The sequence below is a fragment of the Cibotium barometz genome, chromosome 59 (genome assembly GCF_041138505.1).
Source record: "Cibotium barometz isolate CiBa-2024 chromosome 59, ASM4113850v1, whole genome shotgun sequence".
Classification (NCBI taxonomy): domain Eukaryota; kingdom Viridiplantae; phylum Streptophyta; class Polypodiopsida; order Cyatheales; family Cibotiaceae; genus Cibotium; species Cibotium barometz.
In genome coordinates this window covers 4,921,461-4,932,733 of record NC_141104.1, presented here as the reverse complement: position 1 = coordinate 4,932,733, position 11,273 = coordinate 4,921,461, and positions in this window count along the sequence as shown.

Sequence of the window (11,273 nt, the reverse complement as noted above, 5' to 3'; positions counted from 1 at the left end):
ATGTAGTGGTGCAATCAAGTATGGACAACTTGCATTGACACCTAAACAACCTCAATGTAGAGTATCAACACCATCTGACATGTGTACATATCAATTTTTGAAAACCCCTTTCTCTGTTTTGGGAAAAACCAGAAAAACCAGTAGTAAAATGGCTCTAATTTCTTCAATATTTGTCCAAATTGAGCAACCAGGCATTCAATAGCTTAGCAATAGTATCCATCAACTCCATGTAAGAGGAATTTGTCCAATTGTTTAAGACCAAAGATTAATTGCTCAATTAAAATTGCTCTGTTTCTCTGCAACCAGTGGACAGCCTGTTTAATCAGCTCATTCCCAGCTCAATTAAGCATAATTGATCAATCCAATCACATAGCCCTCTTCTCTAGTGTGTGTAGCAACAAATTGCTAAAGAAATTGTGAAATGTAATAAGCAACCAAGTAGTAATTGATCTCCTCGTACCAAAATAAGCAATTTTATGCTCTGTTTCTCTGTTGGAGCTGCGCCGCCTGCTGTAGGGGCCTTTGGGAGTGATTGAAATGTTAATTGGTTAGGTATTCAAGTCCCCAATACACTTGGGTATGTGTGAAACCAGTCAATGCTTGGATTTTTGCCAAAAACACGCTCCAAATGCATCAAATCTTCACCTCCTTTTCTCTGTTTTGTGAGAGCTCAAAAACCAGAATTTTTCACACATTTAAATGCATTCAAATTGCTCCAAAATCACAGTAGGGCTTGCATAGGAGTTGCCAATACATCTCTCATTGTCAGATACATGTGTCTTTTGCCAGATTTACATGTATTTCCACCATACATCAATGCTTTCAAGCTTTAATGGAAAGCTTCCAAAAACCAAAAATTTGCTTTGCTTTGAGTTGCTCTAAATTGCTTTGTTTTTGCCTGTATCACCTGCAATCTGCTCAAGGATGATTAGAAGACCTTACCCGATAGGCCAAGCTCTCAGATCTGATAGTATTCAGTGTGCTCCAAGCTTCACAGCTCTAATGGCAAGCTTCACAGCTTCTCTTCACAGCTTCTTCTCCCTCTTCTCTCACTCACTCATAAACCCTAATAAACAGCACAAGGCTCTGATACCATGTTGAAAGAACGGTAGAGGGGGAGGAGACACACACACAGGAGCAAACCCTAATGTATATTGGAAACCCTAACCATAGAGGGAAGCCATCTCCACTCTCCCACAAAGCATAATGCCATAATCCATAATACACACAACACACTATGAGTTGTGTCCACACACATCTAACCCTAGCTAATGTCCACACAATATGAACAGCTGGACACGCGGTCATTTATGTCTCACACATGTTCCTACCTAACATGCCAGCACATAGCATAGCTGGCTCACACTGACATCGAGCTTGAATCACAACAGTAACACAACATCACACCCATCCGCCGGGGGATGAAACTTTGGAGGTGGGGGAAGAGTAGGTCCATGAACCCATTTGCAAAGTTACACCCCTATCGGATGCCAGATGTGTGTGATGTCATATCCAAACCCACTCTTTTTTGCATAAAAAGACCAAGTAGCACACACTGTCACACCATTTGGTGTCTCTGCCGATGGGGATGAAATTTTGCAAATTGGGGGAGATTAGCCCCATGGATCCACTTGAAAACTTTTACCTCCACTGGATGTCTGGGTGTGATGTCAAAACAAACCCACTCTTTTTTGAATGGGGAGGACCTCTTGGGCCATATGCAAAAAAGAGCAGGTGGTGACATAGCGTCACACCCATCCAACACCAATCGGGATGAAACTTTGTAAGAGGGGGAGATCAAACCCTTGAACTTGTGTAAAGTTTGACCCCCATCAGACAATGGGATGGGTGTGATGTCTTACCCAAACCCACCCTTTTTTACACATATGGGACTCCTTGGGCCACTTGCAAAAGAGAGGGTGGCAACACATCTTTACGCTATCTGATGGGGATGAAACTTTGTGAGTGGGGGGAGAGAAACCCCATAGACCCACTTATAAACTTTCACCCCCATCAGATTATGGATGGGCATGATGTCCTATCTAAACCCACTTTTTTACAAATGGGACCCCTTGGGCACTATGCAAAAAAAGGAGGGTGGCAACACATCGTCTTACCCAAACCTACTATTTTTTGCATAAGGGATCCCTTGGGCTATATGTAAAAAAAAAGCGGGTGGCAACACATTGTCACACCTATCCGGCATATCCGATGGAGATGAAACTTCTCGAGTGGAAGGAGATCAGTCCTATGGACCCATTTGTAAGGTTTTACCTCCATCGGACTTAGGATGGGTGTGATGTTCTACCTAAACCTAGCCTTTTTGCATACGAGAGCCCTTGAGCCACTTGTAAAAAAGAGCAGAAGGTGGCAACACATCATCATCATCTAATGGGGATGAAATCTTTTTAGTAGAGGGAGAGTAAACCTATGGACCCAATTACAAACTTTCAATGCCATTGGAAGTTGGATAGGTGTGATGTCCTACCTAGACCTACTCTTTTTTGCATAGGGGACCCCTTGGGCACTATGCAAAAAATGAGCGAGTGGCAACACATCATCACACCCATTATGCATGGGGATGAAACTTTGCCAACGTGGGGAAAACAATCCCATGGAACCACTTACAAAGTTTTTCCCCTATTAAATACCAGATGGGTGTGATGGGTGTGATGTCCTACCTAAACGTGCTCTTTTCTATATACGAGATCCTTGGGCCACTTGTAAAAAAGAGAGGGTGGCAACACACCATCACACCCATCTACAATATGATGGGGATGAAACTTTGCAAGTTGCGGGAGATCATCCTTGAGGTCCCACTTGAAAAGTTTCACGCCACTAGATGTCGGATACCCAAACCCGCTCTTTTTTGCATACGAGATCCCTTGGACCATATGCAAAAAAGCGTAGGTGGCAACACACTGTCACACCCATTAGGTGTTATCGATGGGGAGGATACTTTACAAGTGTGGGGAGAGAAGCCCCATGGACTGATTTGCCAAGTTTCATCCCCATAGGACATTGGATGGGTATGATGTCTTACCCAAACCGACTCTTACTTACATATGAGACCCCTTGGGCCATACGCAAAAAAGAGCAGGTGGCAACCTACTATTACACCAACCGATTGGAATAAAACTTTGAAAGCAAGGGGAAAGTAGACCCATAGACTCACTTCTAAAGGTTCACCTCCCATCCAATGCTGGATGGATGTGATATCCTACCCAAACCTGCTTGTTTTTACATATGGGACCTGCCACTTACAAAGAAGAGTGGGTGGTAACACTGTCACACCCATTCGATGTCCGATGGGGATCAAACTTTGGGAGTGGTGGGAGAGTATCCCCATGGACCCATTTGAAAAGTTTCACCCTATCAGATGTTGGATAGGTATGATGTCCTTCCCAAACCCGCTCTTTTTTGCATAGGGGACCCCTTGGGCCATATACAAAAAAACCATGGGTGGCAACCCACCAACACACCAACACACCCATCTAGAATCTGATGGGGATGGAACTTTGTAATTGAGAGGACACCAGTTATACGGAACCATTTCTTAAAGTTTCACTTCCATTTGACACTAGATGGGTGTGATGTCGTACCCAAACCTGCTCTTTTTTGCCTAGGGGACCTTAGGCACTATGCAAAAAAAGAGCGGGTGGCAACATGCCATCACACCCATATGGAGTCTGATGGGGATGAAACTTTGTGAGTAGAAGGATAGCAATACCATGGACCCACTTGCAAAGGTTACCACCTAGATGTTGGATTCATGTGATGTCCTTCCTAAACTTGTTTTTTTGTTTTTGCATACGGAAGTCTTTGGTCCATATGCAAAAAAGAGCAAGTTGGCAACACACTGTCACACACCTATCCAGCACATCCGATAGAGATGAAACTTTACAAACACAAGAAGAGCAGTCCCATGAACCTCCTTGCAGAGTTTCACCCCATTGGATGCTGGATGCATGTGATGTCTAACCCCAACTGGATCTTTCTAACATACGGAACCCCTTGGTCTATATGCAAAAAAGAGCAGGTGTGGATACACACCATCACACCCATTCAATGTCTAAAATGGGGATGAAACTTTGCAAGCCAGTGAAAAGCAAACCCATGGAACAATTCACAAAGTTTCACCCCCCTCGGGGGGGTCACTCATCACAAATATGTAAGCATAACACACGTGGGTTCAACAGAAGGGATTGTTTAAATCCCTTTTTTACATACAAAAGGGCACCATTTAAAAGGGGGTATTTACATATTGAATAGAAAAAGGTTGTGTTTTATTCATGAAAAATTAGATAAGGGGTTTCTAAATTAGGCCTTGAACACACGTGATATAGAGAGTTTACATATAGTGAACCTCTCGAGTCACCCCCATGGAGGACGTTGGATGCGTGTGATGTCCTACTACCCAATCCCCCTATTGTTTTGCATGAGGGACCCCTTGGGCCATATGCAAAGAGCATGTGGTAACTGTTGAAAGAACGGTAGAGGGGGAGGAGACACACACACAGGAGCCAACCCTAATGTATATTGGAAACCCTAACCATAGAGGGAAGCCATCTCCACTCTCCCACAAAGCATAATGCCATAATCCATAATACACACAACACACTATGAGTTGTGTCCACACACATCTAACCCTAGCTAATGCCCACACACTATGACCAGCTGGACACGGTCATTTATATCTCACACATGTTCCTACCTAACATGCCAGCACATAGCATAGCTGGCTCACACTGACATCGAGCTTGAATCTCAACAGCCCCTCTCAAGCTCATGATGTACTGCCGATGAAGATGTAGATGAGCTTGGGATATCAAAACTCTCAACACTCCCCCTCAAGCTCATCCCATGTACTCCCAACATAGTTCGGAAGTACTCAAACTTCTCCCTACTAAGTGGCTTTGTAAAGATGTCTACCACCTGCTCATCAGTCTTCACATACTGAAGATCAACTGTACCATCCAGCACCTTCTCTCTGACAAAATGATAATGGACCTCTATGTGTTTGGTCCTCGCATGAAGCACTGGATTCTTGGCCAACTGTATACTGCTCATGTTGTCACAATGAATGACAACTTTGCCATCAATAGGCTCACCCAAACCTGCCAAGAGACCCTTTAACCATACTGCCTCACAAGTAGCAATGGCTGCACCTCTGTATTCAGCCTCTGTACTAAAGCAACTGTAGGTTGCTTCTTGCTACTCTAACTCACCACCCACGGCACTTCCAAGTGTAAAAGCATATCCACTAGTAGACCTTCTGTCATATGAGCTACCTGCCCAATCAGCATCTGTGTAGCCACATATATCCAAGCTTTTACCACTCTCATAAAGTAGACCATAATGTGCAGTGGTCTTCACATATCTCATAATGCATCTCACTGCATCCAAATGAGGCTTTCTGGGGCTCTGCATAAACTGGCTGACTAGCCCCACAGCATAACTCAAATCCGGGCGTGTGATAGTCATGTAAATGAGACTACCAACCATCTTCCTGTACATAGATGGATCATCAAGTTCCTCACCATAATCAGCCCGCAACTTCACATTTTGCTCCAAAGGTGTACTCATAGGCTTACACCCTGTCATGCCATACCTTGCCAACATATCCAATGCATATTGGCGCTGTACTAACCATGTACCTTCATGATATTTGATCACTTCTAAGCCAAGAAAGTATCTCAACTCACCAAGGTCTTTCATGTCAAATTGCCCACTCAAAGCTTTCTTGACATGATCACATCTGCACCATGATCACCTGTGATAATCAAGTCATCCACATAGATGACGAGTAAAACAATCCCATGCTCTTTCTTCTTCACATAGAGTGAAGAATCTGCTGTAGAAATCTGAAAACCAAGTGAGATAAGATATCTGCTCATCTTATCACTCCAAGCACGAGGTTCTTACTTCAAACCATATAATGTCTTTTTCAATTTTCATACATGAGTGGGATATCTAGGGTTTACATACCCTTCTGGCTGTGCCATATACACTTCCTCTTGTAGATCTCCATTTAGAAATGCATTTTTGACATCCATTTGATGCATTTCCCAGCCATTAGCTACAGCCAAGCAATGACTGCTCTTACTGTTCCCATCTTAGCCACTGGACTAAAGGTTTCATCATAGTCCAAACCTTGGGTCTGTGCATAACCCTTTGCTACCAATCTTGCTTTATGTCTCTCAATAGAACCATCAGATTTGCACTTCACTTTGTAAACCCATTTACATCCAATAACATTCTTGTCCTTTGGTAATGCAACCAAATCCCATGTGTCGTTATGAACTAATGCGTCCATCTCAACATCCATTGCTTTCTCCCATACATGCTCTCCAATAGCCTCTGTATAGCATGTAGGTTCCACATGCTTCACCATAGATGTCATATATTCATAGTGCATAGCAAAATCTCGATATGTCAATCTATCAACTGGATATCTGACTCTCTGGGATCTCCGCAATGCATGCGGGTCACTCTGTACACCTGTCACTCTAGCATGTGGTGGCACATATCTATCCTGCCTAGCACCAGGTGTGCGTAAAACAGGTATGCCAAGTTCCTCATCCAAACTCTCTGAACTAGATGACTCATAACCTGTGATTCCAATTCCTTCGACCTTCTTCTTTCCTTTGTCCATAGCACTACTCCCAGTGCTCACACTCTCATGCCTCAAACGTCTTGACCATGGACGTACAGTACTACTCTCAGCTTCTGCTCTGCTGGCCCAGACATAGAAGTAGAACTAGAACTTGCTTGTGGCAAGTTCACAGGCACATCAGCCTCAAGTGACTCAATGACACCCTCATCCTTTGCTTTGTACCAACTAGCAAGCTCATCAAACACGACATCTCGTGAGATGACCACTTGTCTAGTTTGTGGATTATAACATTTGTATGCCTTTCGATCCTGTGCATATCCAACAAATACACATTTTTCTACTTTAGGATCCAACTTCCTTCTTCTTTCATCAGGCACATGTACATAAGCTATGCATCCAAAAACTTTGAGGTGTCCAATGTCTGGCCTATAACCTGTAAGCCGCATCTCTGGCGTGCTTCCATGAATGGCTGCTATAGGTGTTTTGTTCAGTATATACACTGCAGTAGCACATGCTTTTGCCCAATAGTAATCTGGCATGCTCTTTTCATTGAGCATCGCCCTAGCCACTTCACATATGACTCTATTCTTTCTCTCAGCCACACCATTCTGCTGAGGTGTATACCTGCAAGTCAATTGTCTTCTTATTCCATGCTTCCTCAAGAAATGCTCAAAAGCCTTTGAGGTGTATTCACCACCTCCATCTGTCCTCAAACATTTAATCCAACAGCCATATTGCTTTTCTGCAAAAGCTTTGAAATCCATGAACTTTTCCAACACTTCACTCTTCTCTCTGAGAAAGTATATCCATGTCATCCTGCTGAAATCATCAATGAATGTAACATAGTATAAACTGCCTTTGATAGATGGGTTTTGTGCAGGACCCCATACATCACTATGTACTATCTCAAGTGGCCTGCTACTCATATTTCCTTCTCTAGGAAACCTCAACCTTGCCTGCTTTCCAAACTGACAGGCTTCACAAACATGCATATTTCCATCGTATTTGAATCTAGGCAATCCACTGACAATGCCTCTTGTTTGCATGTTCTTTAATCTTTGTATATTGACATGTCCAATCCTCTTATGCCACATATCAATATCCTGTACTACATTTCTGCTCTTAGAGAACATGGCAGATTTTAGCTCAGGAATTCCAGCATCCAGCTTAAACAATCTGCCTTCCTTCTTGCCTTTAGCAATGACTCTACATCCATGTTTGAAGTCCTCAACGAAGCAACCATGCTCGTTGAAACGAACCTGTAATCCCTATTCCACCATTTGACCAATTGAGGCCAAGCTCTTTGTGATAGAAGGCACGTACAATACATATGTCATAGATTTTGTTTGACCATTGTGAATAACCAATGGTTACACTTCCAACATGTGTAATGACATGCTGGGTATCATCACCTGTCTCCACATAGCCTTTCACATCCATAGACTTCATATGCTCAAACCATTCACCATGACATGTCATATGGTTTGATGCTCCAGAATCCATATACCATGTATCATCATTCTCAGCATTTGTCATCATCAATCCAACATGCTTCATAGCAAACAAATGATTTGCAGTGCCATCATTACTGCTTGATGCATAGTTTCCACCATGTTGTGCATAATTTCCACCATAATGACCACCACGTTGTGCTCTTCCCCCTCTCAAATCATTCTGTTTGTGAAAACAATCTCTCGCCATATGACCGTATTTGCCACAATAATGGCATTCCACATCTTGCATAGATGTTTGTTGGCCTTGCCAACGTCCTCTACCACGGGGGTTACCTCTGTCTCTCTGAGGTGCATATCCACGACCACCTCGAGCACCATATGAAGGCTGAAAATTCTGCTGTGGTGACCTGTCCTGCCATCCACGACCATTACCACCACGTCCACGTGATGCAAATCTCCCCCTGCCTCTAAAACCTCTCTGAGAATAGAAAGCCTGATTTCTGCCATTATCATCATGGCTAGTAGATGAATCCAGAAATGAATCACTGAGTTTGATTTCCTCAACCAGCAAGAGTGAAACCAACTCATCAAAGTCTGGTAAACCTGTACTCCTCACTGAGATAGATGTATCAAAAGATTTGTATTCCTTGCCAAGACCACGCAAGGTAATATCCACCAAATCATCATCAGGCATGGGGGCATTTATTGTGGCCAATTCATCTGCAAACTTCTTTATTTCTTGCACATAATCATGTATGCTCCTTTTATTCCTTTTCACATTATGTATCTGCTGTCGCAATTGAGACTTGCGAGCACTCGTATCTGTATCAAACATCTTTACCAAAGTATCCCATGCATCTTTGGGATTCTCAGCATCCTGTATGTGTATGAGCATAGCATCAGAAATACATATAGACAGATAATGCAGCACTTTGAATGCTCTTTCTGACCATTGCAAGTGAGCAATAAGCTGCTGCTATGTAGGTTGTCTGGGTAGCTCAGGCTCTCGCTCAGCACCTGTAATGAGATTCCAAAAACCTTTTCCTTTCAAGAAACTTTTTATCTTGTACTTCCATGCCTGGAAGTTCTTCCTATCCAGCTTTTCACCAACAATCTGTACTGGATTATCTGACATGTTTGCTTAATGTGCACCTTCTGCACTCGTCCAAATCTGTAACCGAGCCTTCCTCAGCTCAACCACACACCAATGAGTGTTCCAAATACTCCAAAGTAACCACAAATCTTCAAATTTGATGTAGAAAATCAACCTATATGCATCCAAGATGAACTGACTCACGCAGTCCAAGATACCCTGTTTTGATGTGCTTCCACGGCTCCAAATCACAATGTAGTGGTGCAATCAAGTATGGACAACTTGCATTGACACCTAAACAACCTCAATGTAGAGTATCAACACCATCTGACATGTGTACATATCAATTTTTGAAAACCCCTTTCTCTGTTTTGGGAAAAACCAGAAAAACCAGTAGTAAAATGGCTCTAATTTCTTCAATATTTGTCCAAATTGAGCAACCAGGCATTCAATAGCTTAGCAATAGTATCCATCAACTCCATGTAAGAGGAATTTTTCCAATTGTTTAAGACCAAAGATTAATTGCTCAATTAAAATTGCTCTGTTTCTCTGCAACCAGTGGACAGCCTGTTTAATCAGCTCATTCCCAGCTCAATTAAGCATAATTGATCAATCCAATCACATAGCCCTCTTCTCTAGTGTGTGTAGCAACAAATTGCTAAAGAAATTGTGAAATGTAATAAGCAACCAAGTAGTAATTGATCTCGTCGTACCAAAATGAGCAATTTTATGCCCTGTTTCTCTGTTGGAGCTGCGCCGCCTACTGTAGAGGCCTTTGGGAGTCATTGAAATGTTAATTGGTTAGGTATTCAAGTCCCCAATACACTTGGGTATGTGTGAAACCAGTCAATGCTTGGATTTTTGCCAAAAACACGCTCCAAATGCATCAAATCTTCACCTCCTTTTCTCTGTTTTGTGAGAGCTCAAAAACCAGAATTTTTCACACATTTAAATGCATTCAAATTGCTCCAAAATCACAGTAGGACTTGCATAGGAGTTGCCAATACATCTCTCATTGTCAGATACATGTGTCTTTTGCCAAATTTACATGTATTTCCACCATACATCAATGCTTTCAAGCTTTAATGGAAAGCTTCCAAAAACCAAAAATTTGCTTTGCTTTAAGTTGCTCTAAATTGCTTTGTTTTTGCCTGTATCACCTGCAATCTGCTCAAGGATGATTAGAAGACCTTACCCGATAGGCCAAGCTCTCAGATCTGATAGTATTCAGTGTGCTCCAAGCTTCACAGCTCTAATGGCAAGCTTCACAGCTTCTCTTCACAGCTTCTTCTCCCTCTTCTCTCACTCACTCATAAACCCTAATAAACAGCACAAGGCTCTGATACCATGTTGAAAGAACGGTAGAGGGGAAGGAGACACACACACAGGAGGAAACCCTAATGTATATTAGAAACCCTAACCATAGAGGGAAGCCATCTCCACTCTCACACAAAGCATAATGCCATAATCCATAATACACACAACACACTATGAGTTGTGTCCACACACATCTAACCCTAGCTAATGTCCACACACTATGACCAGCTGGACACGCGGTCATTTATGTCTCACACATGTTCCTACCTAACATGCCAGCACATAGCATAGCTGGCTCACACTGACATCGAGCTTGAATCTCAACAGTAACACAACATCACACCCATCCGGGGGATGAAACTTTGGAGGTGGGGGAAGAGTAGGTCCATGAACCCATTTGCAAAGTTACACCCCTATCGGATGCCAGATGTGTGTGATGTCATATCCAAACCCACTCTTTTTTGCATAAAAAGACCAAGTAGCACACACTGTCACACCATTTGGTGTCTCTGCTGATGGGGATGAAATTTTACAAATTGGGGGAGATTAGCCCCATGGATCCACTTGAAAACTTTTACCTCCACTGGATGTCAGATGGGTGTGATGTCAAAACAAACCCACTCTTTTTTGAATGGGGAGGACCTCTTGGGCCATATGCAAAAAAGAGCAGGTGGTGACATAGCGTCACACCCATCCAACACCAATCGGGATGAAACTTTGTAAGAGGGGGAGATCAAACCCTTGAACTTGTGTAAAGTTTGACCCCCATCAGACAATGGATGGGTGTGATGTC